Below are 7605 nucleotides of genomic sequence, written 5' to 3'. Positions count from 1 at the left end.
GTCATACTTTCAGGACAATATTCTCATCTATGCTGAAGATATTGCAACGTATGACAGGGTATTGAGCACAGTACCTGAGAATCTACAAGTAGCAGGAGTGCGGCTGAGGTATGAAAGTGTGTAATAAAAACCAGAGAAGTGGAATATCTGGGATACAGGATCTCAAGGGAAGGTATCAGTCCCAATAAGAACCTCTTCCAGGCCATAGTCAAGGGCCTAGCCCCGAAGTCAAAGGAAGAGCTGCAATCCTTTTTGTGACTCGCAGAGTACTATGCAAAATTCGTACCAAGGTTCTCAGAGACTATGGCCCTGTTGAGAGAATTACTGAGGAAAGGGGCATGGTATCTGTGGTGCCAAGAACAAAAGGCTGCTTTTGAAGAAGTCAAAATGAGACTAGTCAATGCCCTGTGCCGGAGGCCATTCAATCCATCATGGAATATGTACATCACCACGGATCAAGCACCAATGGGTTGGGAGCTACGCTCACCCAGAAGAATGGTGATGTTGAACAAATAGTTGCCTTTTGCGTCCAAAGGGTGTCCAGACAAGTGGTCGAATGTAAATTGGTCGAAAACCAAATGGTCAAATTTTTTTTTTTATTTATATATGTTTTTTTTGGTTTTCGTTCAGGGAAAAAAAGGGTTTTTTAGAAAACAAATGGGGTTAGGGGGACCCCCCTCCAAAAAAAAAAAAAAAAGGGGTGAAAATAAAAAAAATAAAAATTCGACCATTTGGTTTTCGACCAAATTGGTTCGACCATTTGTCCAGTCGACCAATTTTTTTCGACCAAATGTCTGGTAACCCATCCAAAGCACTCTCTGAGCCGGAAAATAATTATTCCTTGGTAGAAAAGGAGATGCTCACCTGCGTCTGGACCATGGAGTATTTCAGAACGTACATATGGGGCACGAAATTTCATTTGATCTAAGACCACAAACCTCTATTCCACATGCTAAGCCCAGGAGGCACAAAGACTGCAACACCGAGACTGTTGCCGAAGGCAGCCAAACTGCAAGAATACACCTACGAAATCATGTATATAGCATGGTGGAAAAATGCGCAGGTGTACTGACTGCATGTTGCGGTTGACATAGCAGGTGAATGCTTCCACCACATTTCTCCAGGACATCTGTGGGTGACCTAAGGAGCTGGGAATTCCTGGAAAGAGTGAGAATCACTGGAATGAGGAACTAGAAAAGGATGTGTCCTTGAGGAAAGTGGTCATGTGGGCCCGGAATGGGTGGCCCAGTGAAAGAGCCTTTCCCGAAGGATTGAGAACATACAGGAAAGTAAATGAAGATATTTTCAAAGCTAACAGATTGGTAATGAGAGGGGATAAATTAATACGGCGGGCAGGAATCCGAAAATTAATTTTGTGCAGAGCACACTCAGAACATCTGGGCAGCAACATGACAAGCGAAGAGTGCGAGAGACATACTGGTGGCTGTGCATGGATCAGGAGATCAAAGTAATGATCGTAAGGTGCCATGAGTGCATGAACAGTGACAAATGGCTCAAAGTGTGGCAGGCCCCCATGATCCCCAACGGGATTCCAATGGGTGTATGGCACAAGTTAGGCCTGGACATATCAGTCCGTTGGATACCATGGAGCCTGACCACAGGTATTCGGTAGTCATAGTAGAGTATCTGTTGAAATGGGTGAGGCAGAATTTGTACCCAACATCACCACAACCACAGTTATTGAAGTTTTGAGTGCAATAGTAAAAGACACTGGTGTTCAGCTAATGTCGAGAGAAATGGAAGAGTTTCTACGAAAGCACAACATCAGGCAAATCAGTGCCAGCCTCTATCACCCACAGGCAAATGGACTAGTGGAAAGGACCAATGGGTTTATAAAAGGAGCCCTACTGCAGCTTCAGGGATGGATCCCTACAAGACAGCAAAGGAGGTGATAGCGTCTCACCACTTGACCCCGAACGCGATCACCAATGTATTGTCTTTCCAACTGCTGAGGGGGAGGTGATCTGCTTCCACCTTGGTACCCCTGTGGCTATCCAGAGTGAGGCAGGATGATGCTGTAAACATGACGGATGTGGTCTGAAGAATACAAAAGAACAAAGACCGAATGAAAGCGCAGAACAACACTCAAAGGGAAACCCTAGGAACGGAAATCGAAGAAGGGGACATAGTGAAAATAAGACTGCCAAATAAAGATCAAGCAATATGATCCAAGTACAGTCAACCCATAGAGGTGGCAAGAAAGGGAACAAATCACATCTACACCCGAGATGGAAAAAGGTTAAAATCTAGAGAGGGACACTGTGGTCAAGAGGCGCACACCCAAAAGGAGAGAACAATCTGGAGAGGATCAAACAGAAGATGATCAAGAACCTTACAGAGAGCAAGAGACAGTAGAGGCAGACAACAGTTTACAGGAGAATCAGGAAGAGATTGGCAACAGAGATACCACACAAGGAGAAGGAGAGCAGCATAGCAAGAGAGTCATGTCGCCAAAGGTCCAAGAAGGAGCAAGAGAAGCAGAATTCACAACTCCAATATGATTGGCTGCGTAGAGTCCTGTGGGGACCAGCCTCGCAGGATCACGACAGCCACTGTGACCTTGCAAGACAGGACCCAGTGTGCATGCACGAGCAGCAAATGAGCGATAGAAGCTACTTGGAGACAAGGAGGCCTCTCCCTGGCCCTCCTCCTGTGGCAGGCGGGCACCTGCCATCATTTCACAAACGATAACTTTGGACTTCTTCAGTTGTAGACATTGATGCAGCAGTGAATGAACTGCTGCCTTTCCCTCTAGACAACTTGCTGTTTTACTGCAGGGCCTCATTCCCTCATTGTGTGTAAGCAGTTTAATAAACCTTTAGATCTGTCTACGCCACCACTACCATGCATTCATCCCTACAATAACAGCAAGTCATGTTCAGGGAGCTCTCATTGATCTCTGAAGGACTGGTAGGCCATGTGATTGTGCTTGAATACAGTAAGCATAACATTCTTAATTTGGGTGCTGTTTTCCATCAACTGAAGAATCTGTATAAGGAATTTTCCCAGACTTTCCTCCGCACATTGCTTTCCAACTGTACCCCATAGCAGTATAATACTTTCTCACCACACTCCAGATCGAACTGAAGTGGATGAACGCCACATGCACAGAGCCGTCCTTCCATGAGAAAGTGAGCAGTGGCCCAAAATACAATACAAACTCCCAACGAGAGTCAATAACGGACACACCCCTGTAGGGAATGAGACCAAGACCAAGGTGGTGTGAAGTTAACAGATAAGTTTATCCAAAATGTAGGGCATACAGAGGACTCTGCATACTCAGAGAGCATTCTGGCAAACAATAGATAAACATTCATATTTATTACAAAATCACGTCATCAATGATGTAGGGATATAGGGGGCATATAAGTTGTGGGGTTTGGAAGGTGAGGACTGGATAGTATGTATTCTTTAAACTCGGTACTCTGGGATAGGAGGAAGTCCACGTGGTGCCAGCGCGGGGTGCACGGGTCAGTTGGGCTCTTCAGGGTGGAGCACAGGGTCAGATGATGTCCGAGCTGTTACAATTTACACTACTTAACAATGCCCTTTTGGCCACACATACTCTGACATTTATTGGCATTTTACTTATTTGTTTAATATATCTCACACTTGTCAATTATATACACTTAAAAGGGTTACTTCATGAATCAGGTGTTTTATCTTGGGGTTACATTCTAGGGCTATCTGCATCAATTCCTTCGTTAGATCTACTCAGGGACAGCTTAATAGAATGTTAGTACAAAAGAGAACATATTTTCACTTGGAATGTAAGCGTTATGGATGAGCTTGGGTGGTACTGGGCCGAGGGGCGCACAACTGGCACATCAAACAGAACTTAGGGTTAAGGGGCTGGGGGCTGTGTCTCTGACCCTGGGGGTCTGCTGGTGCTCATTCAGAGTTATGGAGATGGACGGTTTTTTCCAGGCCGGCGCTGTGGCCCAGTTCACTCACAGGGCAGTTATGCAAAAGGGAAGACAAAAGATACAACGTTCTAAATGTTTCATTCTACACTCAGACATCCGTGAGAACGAGCTTGCAGCAGCAGCGGCACACGGAAAGAGGAGGGGGGTGTGGTTGGCTCACTGTGAGCAGACCCAGGGGGAGTAGTGCAGGCCTGCAGGCTGGTGCTTCTGCGTGGCCTACTAGAACTAATACAAAATGGAGTCGGTGATCATACAAAATGGGGTCGGGAATCGATTCTCTTACAGGTGTTGCATGTGTATGTGTCGCCCAGAGGCTGTCCAGAACCTTGGCCAGTGGAGCATGGTCAGCTGCAGAACGAGCATAGTGTGCATGTGGGGACAAGAATGAAGGGGAGGGGGGTCAAAAAGACCTTTCCTCTCTTACACATGCCACAAGGTACCAGGCCTGACCGTCTGCCATATCGTCTCGCTTTTCTCGGTCCTTCCAGCAACACTCGCTCTGCTCAAATAAAGTCTGCATGTTGGTTTTAGGGAGTTCATAAGCCAAGTCAATGGTTGCTGGATCGAGTCCAGACATTTTCTTGCACTCAATGGATACATTTAATCAATTTTAGTTGTATTTCTTGAAGGCAGGGAAGGCCTGTAAACGGTCTCCAAGCTTATTGGCGGCTTCAACTTTGGCACAGATTGCATCCATTGCAGCTGGCTCCATTTGTCTTTTGTGCTTTTTCTCCTTGGCTTAGCTAAACTTTCTCCCCATAGTGGTGTTGGCAGGTAAAAACACTTCACATGCAGGGGGAGCAGAGTGGGGTAGTGGCACACGCCTGGCACTTACAGAGTGCAATGGGGTAGCCCATGGTATTATTAATGGACTGATTGTTTTATTGTTCACTTTGACAAGCATTTTAATAAAAGGTGTACTTTTTGTTTCTTTATTGCAGTTTGTCTCTGTTACATTTGAGAGCTACACTCTCTCTTTGTCTATAAGTGTTATCTTAATTGTCAACATCAGTGCAGGACCCCTCAGCTCATAACACAAATGTTTATACTTGCTGGACTGTGCTTGTGCAGTGATGTCTGCTTCTGGGCATGTGTGAACTGATGACGGCACCTACAAATGCCTGCACACTGTCCCCCCAAGAGCCTGGGGGGACAGTGTGCAGGGAATAGAGAAGGAGACAGCCACGCCCAGAGCCCAGAAAAAATTCAATTGACCTTGATAACATTGACCCTCAGACCGCTGGATCCGCAAGGTCTGAGCTGCGCTAAATCAGGAGCTCATGAGAAATGTGCTTGTGCCTTAAAATGTAAAGCAAATCTAATCCCAGTGCAATGCTCACATGGTTTCACCATCTGCTTTACAGCAAAGTATCCAGGGATTTCTATTTTTAGAGTTTAGCTGAGTTGAAGGTCCAGGTAAGCAAAAGGGTATTGTTTCCTATGTTGATTTGAAGAGTGAGATGCATGTAGGGCAGTTGGCAAAGCCCATCTCTCTTATATTCCCTGAGCTCCTGAAACTAGAATGAGCCCTGACTAGGCCTTTGTAGATATTCAGAACAGGCACTGCACACAGCATGTGATGGGGGTGGTTGGGAAGGGTTGAGCAAAGTGGGAGCGATCAATATCCCATGAACTCATCAATCTGCTGTAATTTGTGATGTCATTTTTGAGGTCCTGGGTGTTGGTCTTAGCAGTGCATGGCAGTGGTGCAGGTTATGGTTGCATAGCTGACCATAACTGGCGAATTTCTTGGGTTTTTTGATATTTACTTGTAACCATAAGGTCCTTTTCACAAAGTTTCTACTGAATTTCATACTTTTTACCAGTGCACCCTACTTTCCAAGAGGTTCCTTATATCTATTTTCAATGGTTACACCTAAAAATCACTATTGCCTCCAATGTAGCAGCTCTACCGTCTGCGGTCAGTATAGATATCTGCAGACCTGCCTGAGACCAGGTAGCATCAACATAACCCAAAAGCACAGGGGTCAACACAATATATTGTACACTTCTAAGGACAAAAACATATACATAAACCAACATTAGCAATATTTAGTACACCACAAATATACATCTATGTACAATTAAACCTTTGCAAATGTTTAAATTAATTTGTGATTCAGCACACAATATTATGGAGTATACCAAACACAAAGCATAACTGTACACCTCATATCATCAGTTCACTGCAACTCTTCACACACACTGAGACACAGCAACCACACAGTACAAAACAATCTCTGAGAAAGTAGTAAGTAAACTTTATTTATTTATTATATAAAGATTATTCATAAGCAAATGTGACCATTCTATTTTTTGACAGAAATTGCAAACACACTTGAGTGGCTGGAGGAGTGTCTCCCCAAAGATGAAATGAGTGATGACCAAGTCACTGACTGTGAACAATATATGTTGTAAAGCAAGCAAATAATGTAATGTAACTTATAACTTATTTAAATATTAATTACATTTTCTTTACACTGCATAATGTAGAAAAGGAACCCACACCCAAAACTAATCATGAAGAACCTGAACTACTACCAATAGAACCCCAATTACCAAAACTACAAAATCAAATCACCAACATGTCCTTACAAATAGGAGAACATAGTAATCAATATAAAGCACTTGAGACATATGTTAAAAATCATGCAATTAGAAATGTTGATTTTCACTGCCCTACTTGTACCTGTCCCCCTTTACTCCAGCAATCATCTGAATCAATTGAATAAAATATATCTTGCAGACGTTTTGATAAAACTTCTCTCCCTGCTTCACCTGCTCATGACTATGTACAATCCCCAAGGGACTCTATTTATGTTTCCCACTCTGATTCCCCATCCCTTTCATAAATGTACTTATTGTTCATATGATGTATATTATGTGCACAAATGTAAAACATTTTTTTATGTAAAACGCCAATTAACAGTGCACAGACTTTGCAAATGGACTTTGCACATGTCCATGTCGGCATACACCCATCTCGGTGATGCAACCATTCACGGACATCTCACCTAGTCCGGACATGTCCGTTCCGGCATGATGAACTTTCAATTAGTCCGTGAACGACTGTGCCCGATTGCAGTCATCGCTGTGCATCAGGTTTGTGTGCCATGGTCCGTGGATATTATGCCGCCATTACGGACGGGCGCGAACGTCATCATGTGACCACGCCTGTGCAGCATAATGATGTGTCCACGACCAGTGTCCATGCTCCGTGGATGTTTTGAAACAGCATTTTTGGCCAATCTAGGAAGTTTCAATTTGAAACTTTACCATTCCCCACCTGCTAGGAACAGTCTTAAAACTTCTATAAAATTCGTACAACTTTTTATAGTTTTTTCATCTCCAACATTCGTGGACATGTGATGACACCATGGATGGTTCTAAACGTCATCACATGACCACGCCCATGCGAGTGATGAAATGTCCGCGACCGCTGTACATATCCGTGGACATTTTCAAATCGAATTTCCAGTCAATCTAGGAAGTTTGAAGTTGAATGTTTACCCTTCCACACCTCCTAGAGCCATTCTTAGTTGATCTCTTAACTTTTCACAACTTTCCAAACCGATTTTTTATTCCGGAGTCCGCAGACAGGAAAAAGTTCCTATGGGACACACCTATTTCTTTTACTCATTCTCAATCTGGCACACCA

The 7605-nt window shown here is 43.9% G+C and overlaps 1 pseudogene; it reads right to left on the bottom strand.

The window, feature by feature from the left end:
- Positions 1–2910: 2910 nt before the first annotated feature.
- LOC138480583 (N-alpha-acetyltransferase 40 pseudogene) lies at positions 2911–4707 on the bottom strand (annotated as a pseudogene).
- Positions 4708–7605: the final 2898 nt, after the last annotated feature.

The sequence above is a fragment of the Ambystoma mexicanum genome, chromosome 5p, assembly GCF_040938575.1.
Source record: "Ambystoma mexicanum isolate Mex_15411 chromosome 5p, UKY_AmexF1_1, whole genome shotgun sequence".
Taxonomy (NCBI): Eukaryota; Metazoa; Chordata; class Amphibia; order Caudata; family Ambystomatidae; genus Ambystoma; species Ambystoma mexicanum.
The sequence above is the reverse complement of the archived record's forward strand: the minus strand, read 5'-3'. Positions and strand labels throughout refer to the sequence as shown.